This window comes from Pelobates fuscus, chromosome 12 (genome assembly GCF_036172605.1).
Source record: "Pelobates fuscus isolate aPelFus1 chromosome 12, aPelFus1.pri, whole genome shotgun sequence".
Taxonomy (NCBI): Eukaryota; Metazoa; Chordata; class Amphibia; order Anura; family Pelobatidae; genus Pelobates; species Pelobates fuscus.
In genome coordinates this window covers 39,558,360-39,579,465 of record NC_086328.1, presented here as the reverse complement: position 1 = coordinate 39,579,465, position 21,106 = coordinate 39,558,360, and the positions used below count along the sequence as shown (strand labels likewise).

Genomic DNA, 21,106 nt, shown 5'->3' with positions numbered 1-21,106 from the left:
GCAGTTCGCTACAATTTGCTGTTTTGTGCATAAACTTGTTCAAGTAGAACAATTCCCTATTTTATTATTTGCAAAAACGTTCAAATTATGGTGAAATAAAAACTGATTATGCAAAATGTATTCCAATAATTTTTTTGGCTACCTGATGTAAATCCTTTGATAGAATGTACTATAAGGAACACCTGATTGTTTGACTATTTAAAATAAAAATCAACATTGTGCCTTGCTCAAAACTTCACATAGCCTAAAGTCCTAGCCTGGTTAAAGGACCACTATAGGCACCCAGACCACTTCAGCTCAATGAAGTGATCTGGGTGCTAGGTCCCTCTAGTTTTAACAACCGCTAGAGGCGCTTCTCACTGTGAAAATCACAGTGAGAAGAATCTGGACGTCCATAGGAAAGCATTGAGTAATGCTTTCATATGGGCTGTTTTGAATGCGCGCGGCTCTTGCCGTGCATGCGCATTAGGATCTGACGTCGGCAGGGGGTGGAGAGTTCCCCAGCACAGAGGGAGCCGGGCGCTGTAGAAAGGTAAGTGACTGAAGGGGATTTAACCCATTCAGCCCAGCGGGAGGGGGCCCTGAGGGTGGGGTGGGACCTAATGACCCTATAGTGCCAGGAAAACGAGTTTGTTTTCCTGGCACTATAGTGCTCCTTTTTAAGAGTTTGTTTTTTCATATATTTTATTGCGGTTTTAACTTAAGGCTTGATATCTTTTATGGCATACAATGAAGCTTAGATCAGATCTTCAAACCACAATCTCAGCTTTGTACTTGCTACAAACACATTGCAGTGGCAGGAATAGTACAAATAAGCTAAGAGATAATAAAAAAGGTGGTTTTTCAGCATAGCAGGACGATCTATAAGTAGTTCATGCTATATTTGTATGGGTGCACCATAATAGCAATGCAAACAAGAAAACCTATTATACACGTGAACTAAATGGTAAATAATAAAATACGCTAAAATACACTTTCACCATATTTCTTTCTCAGGGAGGGGATAATGTTCCAGTTAGTAAATGGACTCTTTGTGGGTTTGTGTAAAAGAGTAATTCTAAGGAAATCAGCAGAAACATCTAACTGGTTGCTACGGTGACTAATCCACTTTTAGAATGTTTCCCCCAAATCACTGTGTATACATCACTTCCCACAGGTAAGGCAGGAAAATGGGAAACCTGTAGCCCATGGGACAGGGAGGCATGAACGAGGGAAAATGGCCCAGTACGATTATGCCCCCCCACGATGCACACTGGTGAAGGGTGGGGGGGACTAGTACCTGGCTTCCCACCTCCTGTTAATTTACAAACCCCATCTCAATATGTAGCAGTCTCTGATTCAGACTCCTGGTTGGCAGAGTAGTGTTAGTGCTTCTTATGAGGTAATATTACTTCAAGATTGTCACAAGGTTGAAGAATTTGCTTGTAGTGGAATTCTGCATGTTTAGAATGACAAAAATCTATCATTCTTACATTCTGCAAAGATCGAAGATAAAGGGGAAACTGGTATAAGTAGGTGTATGTACATATACACTGAACAAAACTATAAACACAACACAACTTTTTGTTTTTGCCCCCATTTTTCATGAGCTGAACTGAAAGATCTAACACTTTTTCAATGTACACAAAAGGCCAATTTCTCTCAAATATTCACAAATCTGTCTAAATCTGTATTAGTGAGCACTTCTCCTTTGCTGAGATAATCCATCCACCTCACAGGTGTGGCATATCAAGATGCTGATTATTGCCCAGGTGTGCCTTAGGCTGGCCGCAATAAAAGGCCACTCTAAAATGTGCAGTTTTATGACACAGCACAATGCCACAGATGTCGCAAGTTTCGAGGGAGAGTGCAATTGGCGTGTTGACTGCAGGAATGTCCACCAGCGATGTTGCCCATGAATTGAATGTTCATTTCTCTACCATAAGCAGTCTCCAAAGGTGTTTCAGAGAATTTGGCAGTACATCCAACCTGCCTCACAACCGCAGACCATGTGTAACCACACCAGCCCAGGACCTCCACATCCAGCATCTTCACCTCCAAGATTGTCTGAGACCAGCCATCCGGACAACTGCTGCAACAATCTGTTTGCATAACCAAAGAATTGCTGCACAAACTGTCAGAAACCGTCTCAGGGAAGCTCATCTACATGCTTGTCGTCCTCATTGGGGTTTCGACCTGACTGCAGTTCGTCGTCGTAACCGACTTGAGTGGGCAAATGCTGTTCACGGACAGACAGCGTGTATGGCGTCGTTTGGGTGAGCGGTTTGCTGATGTCAATGTTGTGGATCGAGTGGCCCGCGGTGGCATTATGGTATGGGCAGGTGTATGTTATGGACAACGAACACAGGTGCATTTTATTAATGGTATTGAATGCAAAGAGATAACATGACGTCATCCTTAGGCCCATTGTTGTGCCCTTCTTCCACGATCATCACCTCATGTTTCAGCATGATAATGCACGGCCCCATGTTGCAAGGATCTGTGCACAATTGTAGATTATGCTAGCTTTAGTGTACCTATAATCTTAATTTTATTAATGACAGGAGGCGAGTATTTGCTTTAGTCTCTCTTTACTAGAACTCCACAGCAACACAGAAAACAACCAATCAGAAAGAAGTTAGTTACTATAAAACTCCCCTCCCCATGCATCATTTCCTCTTTCAAGCTGCGACAAAACTGAACAAAAGGCAGAAAAAGTAATGGGGCAGAAACAAAGTCCTAGATGCAATGTCCACCATCCGAGAAGAACTGCCACACCAGCTAGTGTTGATGGACTGTAAACTATAATGAGAGAAAAACAGAATCGAACAGGATATCCAATGAAATGTACTTGCATGTACAATGAACTGCATGTAGGTACCCAATGTAGCAACCAAAATTACCGTAACCTGCATAGATCCCAACCCTACTTATGAAAAACAGACATAAGAACAAGCAACAGGTAGCAGTCAACAAGCAGAGTTGCATACGTACCTGATGAACCCAAACTATAAAATTAAACAAGGGAGGGATAAGAACGGGTGGGAAATACTTTCCTCCTGTCATTAATAAAATTAAGATTATAGGTACACTAAAGCTAGCATAATCTACAATTTTATAACCTGACAGGAGGCTTCGTATTTGCTGGTTTAATGCTCAGCCAACAATCCAACGCTGTTTGTTTCGCTGGTACCTATTCTGTGAGATATAAGAGCAATCCTAAATGAAGCTTCCAACTGTGAGAAGTGTCAGTAGATGGATCAGTAATGCTGCTCCAACATACCTATCCTCCCTCATACACAAGTATGTCCCGTCAAGACCCCTGCGCTCAGCCCAAGACCTACGCTTATCCTCTGCCCGGATCCCCACCTTTGATGCTCGCCTTCAAGACTTCTCCAGGGCTGCACCTCTTCTGTGGAACTCCCTTCCCTCCTCAATCAGACTTTCACCCAGCCTCCACTTCTATGAGAATGTCACACTCAAAGCATGTCCTCTATATCCATCTCAGTATCGGGTTGAGGGAGGGTTGCGCCCTCTATAATGAATCAGTGTCCGGTTCAGTATAAGAGAGGGGTTCGCTCTCTACTCTTGTAAATACAAATCTCAGTCTCGGGTCGAAGCGATTTGAGGGCCGTACCCTCTTGTAATCCAAACTAGAGTCCATATCAGGCTCAGGGTGACCAACTGCGGAGATACCATTTTAATAACATCCGCATAGTACTGAGATTCTGAGGGGGGTCCCTCTCTGACCACGAGACCTCTCTCCGAATCACTCACCTGAGAGGTGGAATCAACTGGTAATAAACCAGACCGATGGTAGATGGACATGACCCGAGGTTGTATACTATTCCATCTTAATAACAGAAAGGGATGGTGAAGGAATGCAACCTCCGGAAGCAATGATGGAACCTACCAACGGACTGCCGGGATCCCGCGCGTGCAGGATCCAGGATGACCGTTGGCAGTTTGAGGAAAGTTGGAGACGTTCTCCACGAGAGCTCGGGAGGTCGGAGGAGGTCGTCAGTCCTCTCGACGACCCGAGCGGTAGGGAAAATGTAAGGCACAAAAACAAAGAAACAACAAATAATGTAGATAAGGGTAAATAAGTACCTCGGAGAGAAGGTGAATAGCAGGCCGGAGAAGCCAGTCAAGGAAACCCAACTGAAAGGGCCAGACGCTAAACATGACTCGTGAATAACTACCAATACCTAAGATGGATACCGTAAAGGCAGCTAAAGAGTTAGTTGCTAAAGGTAAGGAAACCGTGCTCCCCTATTGGCGTCCGAGTACTGGTCCCTGCTTGTGCGAAAAAGACTTGGAAATGTGCCGTCGTCGGGTTGGTGCAACCGTGGTTGCGTGTCTGGGAATCTTCATAAAAGCTTTGCCCTTCATGCAGGGCCGGACTGGGGATACGAAGCAGCCCTGTAAAAAAATCTGTGCCAGCCCCATAAGTCATTGTGCTATGTAGGGTGTGTGTGTGTGTATGTATATATGTGTGTGTGTGTATATATATATATATATATATATATATATATATATATATATATATATATATATATATATTTAAAATAGTTGGCTGCACTCCTCGGATTTCCTTAAAACGTAACTTTTATTGAAATATTTAAGAGAAGATCAACGTTTCAGTCCCTCTTGTGGACTTTCATCAGGATCATGATGAAAGTCCACAAAAAGGACTGAAACGTTGATCTTCTCTTAAATATTTCAATAAAAAAAGTTACGTTTTAAGAAAATCTGACAGTGCAGCCAACTGTTTCAATTGCCGGGATACTCGAGCCCTGGTGATGCACCCGGTCACACAACTTTGAAGCCTGAGTGCAAGGTACAACAGCATATATATTATTGATACATTTCTTCTTCTAATTCAAAATATTAGTTCTTCCAGGGTAATTTAAGTTATACAGTAAAGTATACTCAGACACAGACAATCTTACTGATGCACACAAATAGGCTCATTGACAGACAATCTCAATGACACACACCGACAAGGTTACTGGCACACACACAAATTTAGTACAGACAAACTGATACAAACACAAGCTTACTACAGACAAGCTCACTGATGCGCACACACTCTTCCTACAGACAAGCCCATTGACACACACACATGCTCCCTACAAAAGAGCTCACTAACACACATATTCACTACAGACAAGCTCACTGACACACACAAACTCACTAGCAGGCGCACACACACAGAGGCTCCCTCACTAGCAGATGCGCACGGACACACACACAGAAGCTCGCTCGCTCACTCAGTAGCAGATGCACAGACACAAAGGCAGAAAGTCACTGACATCGAGGCAAACATCCACACATGCAGAGACAGGCAGACCGTCACACGCAGGCAGGCCGTCACACGCAGGCAGGCCGTCACACGCAGGCAGGCCGTCACACGCAGGCAGTCACATACACACACACACACACGCAGGCAGTCACACACCCACACACGCAGGCAGTCACACACACACACACACAGGCAGGCAGTCACACACACACACAGGCAGGCAGTCACACACACACACAGGCAGGCAGTCACACACACACACACACACAGGCAGGCAGTCACACACACACACACACACAGGCAGGCAGTCACACACACACACACACACACACACACAGGCAGGCAGTCACACACACACACACTCACACACACACACACACAGGCACAGTCACACACACACACAGACAGTCACACACACACACACACAGGCAGACAGTCACACACACACAGGCAGACAGTCACACACACACACACATAGGCAGACAGTCACACACACATAGGCAGACAGTCACACACACATAGGCAGACAGTCACACACACACAGGCAGACAGTCACACACACACACAGGCAGACAGTCACACACACACACAGGCAGACAGTCACACACACACACAGGCAGACAGTCACACACACACACAGGCAGACAGTCACACACACACACACAGGCAGACAGTCTCACACACACACACATAGGCAGACAGTCTCACACACACACACATAGGCAGACAGTCTCACACACACACACATAGGCAGACAGTCTCACACACACACACACACAGGCAGACAGTCTCACACACACACACAGGCAGACAGTCACACACACACACAGGCAGACAGTCACACACACACACAGGCAGACAGTCACACACACACACAGGCAGACAGTCACACACACACACAGGCAGACAGTCACACACACACACAGGCAGACAGTCACACACACACAGGCAGACAGTCACACACACACACACATAGGCAGACAGTCACACACACATAGGCAGACAGTCACACACACACAGGCAGACAGTCACACACACACACACAGGCAGACAGTCACACACACACACAGGCAGACAGTCACACACACACACACAGGCAGACAGTCACACACACACACACAGGCAGACAGTCACACACACACACAGGCAGACAGTCACACACACACACAGGCAGACAGTCACACACACACACACAGGCAGACAGTCACACACACACACACAGGCAGACAGTCACACACACACACAGGCAGACAGTCACACACACACACACAGGCAGACAGTCACACACACACACACAGGCAGACAGTCACACACACACACACAGGCAGACAGTCACACACACACACACAGGCAGACAGTCACACACACACACACAGGCAGTCAGTCACACACACACACAGGCAGACAGTCTCACACACACACACACACAGGCAGACAGTCTCACACACACACACACAGGCAGACAGTCTCACACACACACACACACACACAGGCAGACAGTCACACACACACACAGGCAGACAGTCACACACACACACACAGGCAGACAGTCACACACACACACAGGCAGACAGTCTCACACACACACACACACACAGGCAGACAGTCTCACACACACACACACAGGCAGACAGTCTCACACACACACACACACACACAGGCAGACAGTCACACACACACAGGCAGACAGTCACACACACACACAGGCAGACAGTCACACACACACACAGACAGTCACTCACACACACACACACACAGGCAGACAGTCACACACACACACACACAGGCAGACAGTCACACACACACAGGCAGACAGTCACACACACACAGGCAGACAGTCACACACACACAGGCAGACAGTCACACACACACACACACAGGCAGACAGTCACACACACACAGGCAGACAGTCACACACACATAGGCAGACAGTCACACACACACAGGCAGACAGTCACACACACATAGGCAGACAGTCACACACACATAGGCAGACAGTCACACACACATAGGCAGACAGTCACACACACACATAGGCAGACAGTCACACACACACATAGGCAGACAGTCACACACACACATAGGCAGACAGTCACACACACACACAGGCAGACAGTCACACACACACAGGCAGACAGTCACACACACACACAGGCAGACAGTCTCACACACACACACAGGCAGACAGTCTCACACACACACACAGGCAGACAGTCTCACACACACACACACAGGCAGACAGTCTCACACACACACACACAGGCAGACAGTCTCACACACACACAGGCAGACAGTCACACACACACACACAGGCAGACAGTCTCACACACACACAGGCAGACAGTCTCACACACACACAGGCAGACAGTCTCACACACACACAGGCAGACAGTCTCACACACACAGGCAGACAGTCTCACACACACACAGGCAGACAGTCTCACACACACACACATAGGCAGACAGTCTCACACACACACACATAGGCAGACAGTCTCACACACACACACATAGGCAGACAGTCTCACACACACACACATAGGCAGACAGTCTCACACACACACAGGCAGACAGTCACACACACACACACATAGGCAGACAGTCTCACACACACACAGGCAGACAGTCACACACACACACAGGCAGACAGTCACACACACACACAGGCAGACAGTCACACACACACACAGGCAGACAGTCACACACACACACAGGCAGACAGTCACACACACACACACACACAGGCAGACAGTCACACACACACAGGCAGACAGTCACACACACACACAGGCAGACAGTCACACACACACAGGCAGACAGTCTCACACACACACACAGGCAGACAGTCTCACACACACACACACAGGCAGACAGTCTCACACACACACACACAGGCAGACAGTCTCACACACACACACACAGGCAGACAGTCTCACACACACACAGGCAGACAGTCACACACACACACACAGGCAGACAGTCTCACACACACACAGGCAGACAGTCTCACACACACACACATAGGCAGACAGTCTCACACACACACACATAGGCAGACAGTCTCACACACACACACATAGGCAGACAGTCTCACACACACACACATAGGCAGACAGTCTCACACACACACACATAGGCAGACAGTCTCACACACACACACATAGGCAGACAGTCTCACACACACACACATAGGCAGACAGTCTCACACACACACACATAGGCAGACAGTCTCACACACACACACATAGGCAGACAGTCTCACACACACACACATAGGCAGACAGTCTCACACACACACAGGCAGACAGTCACACACACACACAGGCAGACAGTCACACACACACACAGGCAGACAGTCACACACACACACACACACACACAGGCAGACAGTCACACACACACAGGCAGACAGTCACACACACACACAGGCAGACAGTCACACACACACACAGGCAGACAGTCACACACACACACAGGCAGACAGTCACACACACACAGGCAGACAGTCACACACACACACACACATAGGCAGACAGTCACACACACATAGGCAGACAGTCACACACACACAGGCAGACAGTCACACACACACACAGGCAGACAGTCACACACACACACAGGCAGACAGTCACACACACACACAGGCAGACAGTCACACACACACACAGGCAGACAGTCACACACACACACAGGCAGACAGTCACACACACACACAGGCAGACAGTCACACACACACACACACAGGCAGACAGTCACACACACACACACAGGCAGACAGTCACACACACACACAGGCAGACAGTCACACACACACACAGGCAGACAGTCACACACACACACACAGGCAGACAGTCACACACACACACACAGGCAGACAGTCTCACACACACACACACAGGCAGACAGTCTCACACACACACACACACAGGCAGACAGTCACACACACACACAGGCAGACAGTCACACACACACACACAGGCAGACAGTCACACACACACACACAGGCAGACAGTCTCACACACACACACACACACAGGCAGACAGTCACACACACACACAGGCAGACAGTCACACACACACACAGGCAGACAGTCACACACACACACAGGCAGACAGTCACACACACACACAGGCAGACAGTCACACACACACACAGGCAGACAGTCACACACACACACAGGCAGACAGTCACACACACACACAGACAGTCACACACACACACAGGCAGACAGTCACACACACACACAGGCAGACAGTCACACACACACACACACAGGCAGACAGTCACACACACATAGGCAGACAGTCACACACACATAGGCAGACAGTCACACACACATAGGCAGACAGTCACACACACATAGGCAGACAGTCACTCACACACAGGCAGACAGTCACACACACACACAGGCAGACAGTCTCACACACACACACACAGGCAGACAGTCTCACACACACACACACACACAGGCAGACAGTCTCACACACACACACACACACAGGCAGACAGTCTCACACACACACACACACACAGGCAGACAGTCTCACACACACACACACACACAGGCAGACAGTCACACACACACAGGCAGACAGTCACACACACACACAGGCAGACAGTCACACACACACAGGCAGACAGTCACACACACACACAGACAGTCACACACACACACAGGCAGACAGTCACACACACACACAGGCAGACAGTCACACACACACACAGGCAGACAGTCACACACACACACACACAGGCAGACAGTCACACACACATAGGCAGACAGTCACACACACATAGGCAGACAGTCACACACACATAGGCAGACAGTCACACACACATAGGCAGACAGTCACACACACATAGGCAGACAGTCACACACACATAGGCAGACAGTCACACACACATAGGCAGACAGTCACACACACATAGGCAGACAGTCACACACACATAGGCAGACAGTCACACACACATAGGCAGACAGTCACACACACATAGGCAGACAGTCACACACACATAGGCAGACAGTCACACACACATAGGCAGACAGTCACACACACATAGGCAGACAGTCACACACACATAGGCAGACAGTCACACACACATAGGCAGACAGTCACACACACATAGGCAGACAGTCACTCACACACAGGCAGACAGTCACACACACACACACACAGGCAGACAGTCTCACACACACACACACACAGGCAGACAGTCTCACACACACACACACACACAGGCAGACAGTCTCACACACACACACACACACAGGCAGACAGTCTCACACACACACACACACACAGGCAGACAGTCTCACACACACACACACACACAGGCAGACAGTCACACACACACACACACACAGGCAGACAGTCACACACACACACACACAGGCAGACAGTCACACACACACACACACAGGCAGACAGTCACACACACACACACACAGGCAGACAGTCACACACACACACACACAGGCAGACAGTCACACACACACACACACAGGCAGACAGTCACACACACACACACACAGGCAGACAGTCTCACACACACACACACACAGGCAGACAGTCTCACACACACACACACACACAGGCAGACAGTCTCACACACACACACACACACAGGCAGACAGTCTCACACACACACACACACACAGGCAGACAGTCTCACACACACACACACACACACACAGGCAGACAGTCTCACACACACACACACACACAGGCAGACAGTCTCACACACACACACACACAGGCAGACAGTCTCACACACACACACACACACAGGCAGACAGTCTCACACACACACACACACACAGGCAGACAGTCTCACACACACACACACACACACACAGGCAGACACACACACACACACACAGGCAGACAGTCTCACACACACACACACACACACACACACACACAGTCAGACACACACACACACATACACACACACACAGAGGCAGACAGTCACACACATACACACACACACAGAGGCAGACAGACACACACACACATACTCACACACACAGAGGCAGACAGACACACACACACATACACACTCACACACACAGAGGCAGACAGTCACACACACACATACACACTCACACACACAGAGGCAGACAGTCACACACACAGAGGCAGACAGTCACACACACAGAGGCAGACAGTCACACACACACACAGAGGCAGACAGTCACACACACAGAGGCAGACAGTCACACACAGACAATCACACACTGACTTCTGCCTCTTACCTCCACATCCCTTGGAGCTCCTGGAGGCTGGGTGTTGGGGAAGCAGGGACTCCTTCCTGCTTCCCATGCTGCATTAACCAGGCCCCTGCCGCACACTAAGCTCCGCCCCGTCGCAAATTATTATTATTTTCTAATGATCCCGGACGGCCATGTGTGAGGTGTCGGACGCCTGTCTCCCCCTGCTCCCATGGGGTCCTCTGCGGCCGCACACCTCACACAGGAGCCTAATCACTGATAATCACCCCAGGTGCCGGGCCCACCGGGAAATTTCCTGGTATCCCGGTGGGCCAGTCCGGCCCTGCCTTCATGGCATGAGGTTTAGGGCCTTCACCCCTCCAATCATATTTAGGTGCCCGTATACTGGTGTCCTCTTGATAGTATGGTAGAAGTGCTTGTCTGGACACCCACCTACCTCCCTGTCAATAGTGGGACAGAGCTCTTCTCACTCTCCTCAGTGATATTCCCCCAGGCCTGCGGCCAAATGGGGGTCGGGCACAGATAGGCCAATCGATGAGGCACAGACATAGGGCAGGCCAATCCTGGGTTGCGTCTAAATGAGTAATAAGGGACCCCTGTGTATGGGCAGAGTCCCTTAAATATATGTCAATCTTCAGGGTACCCTGTGACATAGGGCCCCCAGACACCAACCCTTTTAGAAAGCATAATACTGTGTTAATAACATATAACTGGGACTAGTAGTCCCTAAATGCCCAGCAGGCAATTAGTGGTATTCCAGCTGTAATGGGTATAAGCTGAAAATGTTCCAGTGATAATAGTGTCCATTAAAACATGATATACTGAGCAATACATTTTTAACTGAGAATAGGTTATGCACATGGGCATGCAGACCAGTTGGAGATTTATGCATCATCAGCATGCCGCCCGAAGGTTATTGTACCCATGGTATATTTTCAGGAATAAAACAATAGCCAACTCAATGCACCCTCTTATTGAGCTTGGAAGGGACCACCTTCCAATTCTACTAGTCACAGAATCTGATAGGATTGAATCAGTGTCAGCATAGACTGGTCTCCCATACCAGTTTGAGCCAGAGCCAGGTCTGCTTAGCTTGTATATTTGGCATGGACAGAGAATATCATCCTAGAGTAGTCTCATCTGTGACTCCAGAGATGGATCAGGAACATATCTACTGATGCATAAGGATATGCGCTTAAGAACACTAGCTTAATTGTGCAATATAAAAGTTATCACCTACTTGGTTTTATGACAAAACCAACTGGTGATAAGAACACAAACCGTGCTGACCCCTGATCTAACTTTCAGACCGGCTCTGTATGAGCCGTGTAACAACGCCAGAATGCCAGCGAGCGAAAACACTTGCGGTCCGACCACTGCATCTGGAGGAGGGGCCGCGAGCAGGCGCACCCTCCTCTAGCCGGTCGGATGCATGTGGCTCTATGAAGAAGCCGGCAGCGGCGAGGCGGCCACGTGTGTGAGCGGACCCGGCCGCCGGGTACTCGTGTCCGACCGCGAGAAAACCTGGGAGCCAGCAGGTTCACACTGGAGCTCAGGGAGTCAGAAGAGGCAGCCAAACGGCTAGTCTCCTGACACCCCGAGCAGAGCGCCCGTAGCCCACGGGGGCTAATAGAAGGGCGCTAGGGAGTGGGTTGGGGGGGAGGGGTTAGCAAACTGTCAGGAATCCCCAGGAACCCCCCCTAAAACCACCACATGAAAGAAAACATCCCCAAGAAACCGGGGAAGCAAGGAGTAAAAAACGGGCAGTAATCCCGAAGCAAATAATAAATATATAACGAAATACAATACATAATTTATAAATGATAAATATATCATATGAAACGAAATAAAATAGATATAACTAAATACCATAAACATAAAATATATTAAATGATATCAAATAATATAAATATAACTAAATACAACATATAAATAAAATATATAACCTGAAGCGAAATATAATAGATATCACTAAATACCATAAACATAAAATATATATAACTAAATATAAATCATACTAAATCCCAAAGCCACCCTAGAAGCAGGAGGCAGTGGTACTCTGACCTGTACTGACTGCAGAGCAGCAAAGAAAGAGGGAATGATGCATGGGGAGGGGAGTTTTATAGTACCTAACTTTTTTCACCATTGCAATAATCATGCTGTCTAATCAGCATCTTGATATGCCACACCTGTGAGCAGTGGTGTATCCTGGTTTTGTGCTGCCCTAGGCAGGACAAAACTCAGGTGCCCTCCTCCCGCGCCACCCCCATCCAACCCTTCCCCCCGCCCTCACCACCCTTCCCCCGTCCCGCCTTCTAAATACACACACACACATTCACTTACAGATACGCATACACTAGCTAACAGAAACACACACTCGCTAACAGAAACACACACACACTTACAGACACGCTCACACTCACTAACAGACATACACACACACACACGCACTAACAGACATACATACACACACACACACACACGCACTAACAGACATACATACACACACACACTAACAGACATACACACTAACAGACATACAGACAGACACACACGCTAACAGACAGACACACACATACTCACTCACATATTTAACACATTTTTTTTAATTTAACCCCCCCCAGCCTCCTTACCTTTGGGAATGCTGGGGGGGGGTCCTATTTCTCCCTAGTGGTCCAGTGGCTGCTGGGCGGCGCTGGCGAGGGAGCACTTCCTCTGAGCTGTCTGCTCAGCTCCCTCGCGTGCCGCAGAGTGATGCTGGGAGGCGGAGCCGGAATATGACGTCATATTACGGCTCCCAGCCTCACTCTGCGGCACGCGAGGGAGCTGAGCAGACAGCTCAGAGGAAGTGCTCCCTCACCAGCCGCCCAGCAGACCGCCCGCCCGCCCAGACGGCATGTCAGTTAGCCGCAAGGCTAACAAGGCATTTGCCCTGGGCATTTGGGGGCGGCGTTTTTTGCCGCCCCCTGGAAAATGCTGCCCAAGGCAGATGCCTTGTTTGCCTCGCGGCTAATACGCCCCTGCCTGTGAGGTGGATGGATTCTCAGCAACGGAGAAGTGCTCACTAACACAGATTTAGACAAATTTGTGAACAATATTTGAGAGAAATTGGCCTTTTGTGTACATAGAAAAAGTGTTAGATCTTTCAGTTCAGCTCATGAAAAATGGGAGCAAAACCAAAAGGTTGTGTTGCGTTTATAATTTTGTTCAGTGTATATGCACACACACCTACTTACCAGTTTCCCCTTTATCTTCGAATGCTAGATTTTTGTCAAGTCATTGTAAACATGCAGAATTCTACTACGTGCAAATTCTTCAACCCTGTGACAACCCTGTGACAACCCTGTGCCTCATAAGAAGCACTAAACACTACCTTGCCACCTAGGCGTCTGAATCAGAGACTATTTATTTTATTTTATTTTTTTTCATTTTTTTTTTTAAGAGACTGAGATTTTATTCAGTGAAATATATATACACACAAAACCTAGCAAGGCTTTGTCAAATAAGTAAATGTTGTGTTTCACTGGGAATCACAAATATTAACTGAAAAACATGAATACAATTTGTGATTTGTTTTTTTTCCCCACCCATGATTAGCATGGTTCAATGACATGCATTAACCCCTTAAGGGCTGAGCCAAATGTACACGCTGTGATCAAACAAAATGTAAACAAAAACTTGAATTTGACTGTGTCTTTTCAGGCATAATTCACCTCTTTCATATTATGTGCACCCACACTTATTATATATCATTTTATTCAGGGGAAACAGGGCCTTCATTCAACCTCTAATATTTAAGTACGAAACCTAATTTAATGTGAATAAAATATTGAAAAAATGGGATAAAATAAGAATTACATTATTTTGTTTTTTTGTTCTAAGTGAAATTTTAACTGTGAATGTCATAATACTTTTTGCTTTTACTGCATTAAAATATACATATTTGTATTCAGCGATGTCTCACATGTAAAACAGTACCCCCTATGTACAGGTGTTATGGTGTTTTGGGAAGTTACAGGGTCAAATATAGCATGTTACATATTTCAGTTTTTTCACATTGAAATTCGCCAGATTGATTACGTTGCCTTTGAGACCGTATGGTAGCCCAGGAATGAGAATTACCCCCACGATGGCATAGCATTTGCAAAGGTAGACAACCCAAGGTATTGCAAATTGGGTATGTCCAGTCTTTTTTAGTAGCCACTTGGTCGCAAACACTGGCCAAAGTTAGCGTTCAAATTAGCTGTGTGGTTTTTTTTTTTTTTTTTTTCACACACTAATTTTGGTCCTGTATTTTATTTTTATGTGAGTTTATTCTATGTCTAAACGTATTTGTTGTTACAGATAGTTCTTATCAATATATATTTTCTTTCTAAGGGTTTATTCCCTTAGTCATAGTAAGGTCTATACTCTTATATTAATTTTTCATACTATGTGAATGTCTTTGTCTATCAGCCACTGTATAAGTTTTTATTGATGTATATCACCCATTCACTTATATTTCACTTGTTTCTCACTCATTTTACACTCCGTGGCCCCTAGATACTAGCAATGTTCACATGGGTATGGATTTAGCATTATCTTATCTCATCTTCCATCTTGTTAGTTCCCTTTTACTATCACCGTTTACCCACTCTCTATCACAGCAACCGGCACTGAAAGATTGTATAATACGTTGGCATGGTAATCACCCTGTAATCCGCCGGACGTCATGACGTAATGACGTTGAGTAGGCGGTCCTAATTCACTTCCGGGTTTCGGTGAAGGGATTCACAACGCTAATCATTGGTAAGTGCACTTATATTTTACTTATATAAACTCACCATTTTGTTAGATACAGTAACCTTGAAAAAGACCTGCAGAGGTCGAAACTTTGGTTCTTCTGTTCGCACTTAAAATAAAACGGAACACTTTTTTACACAAGTCCTTAGAGTGCATCCTGGATTCTTTTTTGGTTATATATGGAACGATTTACCGTTTGCACCCAGGCAGATTTATTGGATTACAAGTAAGGAGAGTGCCAAGCTATTTATCTTTTTTATATATATATATATTTTTTTTTTTTTTTGTAGCAGGAACACTGTGCCTGCAGTACATGAGTCCAGATACAGTCACGGGGAGGAAAGATCAGGGATGGCTTTCAAATCATTACTGCAGATTAGGACGGAACACTCCAACACTGTACTGTGCCGGGGCTTGCAAAAAGAGTCTAGGCACCCGGCCAGAGCCAGCGCTTTAATTCCAGAAAGCAGTGCATGCACTCCATCCCCCTGCCTGGGGGACATGTTGGAGTAGGACAATAACAGAAATGAGGTACCATACTGGCTGAAATGGGCTGCTTCCAGTTTCCCACCACCATCACCTGAGTATGTGAGGGAGAAGGAGGGATTGTTTGCTGTTTGTGTATGTATGAGACAGTGTTTGTTCTGTATTAAGCATTTTGTGTATATATGCATTTGGCATAAGTACACAGGGTGAAAATTTGATTTGTTTTGAAACGCAAATGTCTGTTATTCCTTACCATAAACTTTTTAGTAGATAGTTCCCTAATTTGTAGGGATGCACCAAAATCGTTTTATTTTTTTATATACTTTATTTTTGTAGTGCATAGTTTAACAGACATGCTTGCATTGACCATTCAAAAGATTATATATCACAATGAATGATGGTAATGATAACATGCAAAGTCAAGAATACTGCACTTGGTGGGGGTGGGGGGGGGGGGAGGAGAACACTTTGGGACAGGGGAAGGGGGAGAGAACACTAGCGGAGAGGAGAGAGGAACATTAAGGTGGGGGTGGATAAGGTACAGGGAAGGGAACAGGAACACGGCGGTAGGGGGGACCACTAAAAGAGAAGGGAAGTTTTTCATATTAGATTTATTAAAAAGTCTAATATTAATAAAATTATAGAAAAAAAACGATTTTAAAATAATTTGGGGAAAAGTCGTTTTCACCCAATGGCATCCTGAAGTTTCGGCTTCGGCCCAGAATTTGGGCCTACTCTTGTTCTAGACCAAACCAAGTGTTTGCTTGAATATCTGCCCCTGTCCAAATGGTTTAAATGTAATAAAAAGCGTGCACGACGAAGAAATCACACTGACACAGAAAGGTTCAGTTAAATGAAAACTTCCAAGTGTATTGTTAGGGGGGGCGGGTAGCCCCTTAAGAAGGCAACGTGTGCAAATACCGAAAGTAAAACTTTTCAATTGGTTAAGGGTTAGATATTAGTAAAAGTAAAAATTGTATTGGTTAGGTGTTAAAGGACCACTATAGGCACCCAGACCACTTCAGCTTAATGACGTGGTCTGGGTGCCAGGTCCAGCTAGGTTTAACCCTTTTTTCTAGAAACATAGCAGTTTCACAGAAACTACTATGTTTATAATAGGGTTAATTCAGCCTCTAGTGGCTGTCTCATTCCGCGCTTCTCACTGTGATTTTCATGCATGCGCATTCAGACTAGGAGGAGAGTCCCCCGCCCGGCGCTGGAGAAAGAGGTAAATTTAACCCCTTCCTCATCCTATAGCCCAGTGGGAGGGGGGCCCTGAGGGTGGGGCACCCTCAGGGCAGTATAGTGCCAGGAAAACAAGTGTTAAGTTTAAGTGTTTTATCTTGATGTACTTCCTCCAAGGTGTGATGTCATCATTGTCTTTGTGTGTAGCTCCGGATGGAGACGCCATCTTGTTACACGAGGGTCTTAGTCGATGGGAGGTGGTGCACTAGCAGTCATTTTGAGTAGTAAATGATCACAGGTGTACATAGTAAATAGACATTTTACACACATTAATTTCTATCCATCACACCCTTATGTCTGATTGCCCTATTTAAGTCTGAGGGAGCTACACTGCACACATAGGTGAATGACACTGCATATGACTGTGTGCCTGTATGGGCAAATAACTGTATACGCATGTGTGAAATGATAGTGTATATGACTGTGTGTGTGCATGCATGGGTAATTGACCGTGTATATCAGGGGTGGCCAAACTTCAAGTCTGTAAGAGTCTCATGTTAGAATTTAGAAGTATTAAAGAGCCCCTCCGTGTGTCTAAATGCCCCCAGGCTCCCTCCCCCTGTGTGTCTGATTGCCCTCCTACTTTTAGTGTGGCCAAGCCACGTACCGGGATAGAGGCACCAGCTCTGCAGGTTCAGTGTGTTCCTCTACAAGTTCCTTTACTCCAATCAGTGGCTCGGCCATGCTACATGCAAAGACTGGCAGGAGGGGAGCACTGTGCAGTGTGCTGTCCTTCTGCTGGTCAGCCAGATACTGCGTCCGCTGGGCTGGTGCACCCTAATAATCGTGTGTATGCATGGGTTAACGATCATGTTTGTGACAGTGTGCATGGATGGGTAAATGACCGTGTATGTAACAGTGTGCACTACTAAACCGCGTCCTAATTTGATATCCTTAGATAGGATCCACATAGGATCCACATAAGGGTGCCATATTAGGAAGCTATCTTCTAAATAGCTGAAAGATAAAATAAGAAAAAAAAAGGGTTTTTTTTTTAATTTATTTATAATATAGCTGTTTTAGTTGCTTAATAGAGAAGTTCCTATTAAAATGAATGAAGCTGAAGATTCCGAGATTAAATCAGATTTTTGTGTGTGTGTGTGTGTGTATAGTTTGAAGCAGGGCCAGACGTTGGGTTTGTCATCACCTGTGACAAGCATGTCCCCTCTCAAAGTGAGCATGTTGGGTCAATGCTCTTCTAGGGCAGCCCATGCACAGAGCTCTTTATTTGTTATGCACAGTGCAAGGAAATTTTATTAACTTGCTTGTGACTTGTCCCTGGTTTCTCCATAAGTGGGATATCAGAGGACAAAAGGTCCAGAAAAAATTATTGTACATGTGTTTGGAGCCTGCTTGTGGAATTACGTGTGTGTAGAGCGAGTTGATTGTGGTGTCTTGCGTAAGTTTCAGTTGTGTTGTGTTCGTGGTGTAATATGTATGGCTAGGGAGTGCAGAGAATGAGAGAGTATGTGCATAGGGGCTGTAGTGTATGTGTATAGATGATGTAGTATGTCAGGATTACTAGTTGATCCAGCACATAGAATTTTATAACATGACAGGAGGCTTCGTATTTGCTTAAGTCTCTCTTTACTAGAACTCCACAGCAGCACAGAAAACAACTAATCAGAAAAAAATTAAGTACTATAAAACTCCCCTCCTCATGCATCATTTCCTCTTTCTTTGCTGCTCTGCAGACAGTACAGGTCAGAGTACCACTGCCTCCTGCTTATAGTGGGTGGCTTTGGGATTTAATATGACTTATTTAGGGTTTATATTTTTGATATCCTATTATATTTGTTATTTATATTTTACGTATTTAGTTATATATTCATTCTATTATGGTATTATTTTATTTATTGCTTATATTTTAGGTATACTGTATTAAGTTATATTCATTATATTTAGTATATATTATATTTCTTATTTATTTTTATGCACATTAAAACTGCCTGCTATGCCTGTGCCCCATTGATTGGCCTGCTATGTCTGTGCCCCATTGAATAGCCTGCTAGGTCGGTGTCTACTTGAATGGCCGGCTATGTCTGTGACGATTTACTTGGCTAACCTTTCTGTGTCCATTTGTTTGGCCTGCTGGGCCTATGCCTTCTGACGGGCCTACACTATTGGTACCGAACCCTTTTAGGCCTGAAGGGCAAAGTTTCTTATGAAGACCCCGGACGCGTCCACGGTTTACTTCAAACTGGCGACGGCACATCTCCAAGGAGAACTTCGCACAGTGTTTTGTCCTTGTCTTTACCAGCTACTCCGTATCTGCCTCCCGGAATCCTTATAGGTTCGGTAGTTTTTTCCTGCGTTAGGTTAGCTCCTGGCCCTGTCCAGTGGGACTTACTTTTCTTACCTTCCGGCCTGCTGCTTGCCTTCTATCCGAGATAGAATGGGTTTATTTTCTCTTATCTACGTTCATTGTTGCTTTTTTTTTTTTTCCATGACTTCCTTTTCCTTTCGCTCGGGTCGTCGTGAGGCCTGACTTGGCCTCCTCCGACCTCCCGGGCACTCGTGGATTGCGGAGAACGTCTCCAGCTTTCCTCGGACTACCAACGGTCTACCTGGACCCCGCACGCGCGCGCACGGGATCCGGATAGTCGGTTGATAGGTTTTTTTTCCATCGTTGTTTCCCAGATTGCCCTCAGCCTTTTGCTGACATTTATAATTGGTGCGCCCTACAGTTTGGTCACCCTGAATCTCTAGGGACTCTAGTTTGCACCACAGGAGGGTGCGGCCCTCCATCACCTCGCTCCGAGTATATTTATTTTTCAGGAACAGAGGGCGAACCCTCTCACAGAACCGGATACTGATTTGTTATTAGAGGGCGCAGCTCGTCCTCAACCAGATACTGGGCTGGATACAGAGGACAGGTTGGGTGGACCCATTCTCATTGAGAGAACCGATCACGGATGTAGACTCTGCTGTTGGTTACTGATAGGTGCGGCCCGCTCGGGCTAACAGCCGGACGCTCTCACGGTATGCGATCACAGTAGTAGAGAGCGCGGCTCTCTCCTACACTCGACGCTCTACAGTACCGGCCATTTGTTCATCACACAGGCTTGTGCCTGTG

The 21,106-nt window shown here is 46.5% G+C and overlaps 2 protein-coding genes across 2 annotated transcripts in view; both read left to right on the top strand.

Annotated features, from left to right (window-relative positions):
- The window catches only part of LOC134578629 (inactive hydroxysteroid dehydrogenase-like protein 1), a 1,053,979-nt gene that overhangs the window by 362,311 nt on the left and 670,562 nt on the right, over positions 1 to 21,106 (top strand). The gene's annotated exons all lie outside the window — the stretch shown is intronic.
- LOC134579260 (C-signal-like) overlaps positions 1 to 21,106 on the top strand; it is a 42,943-nt gene that overhangs the window by 801 nt on the left and 21,036 nt on the right. The window lies entirely within an intron of this gene.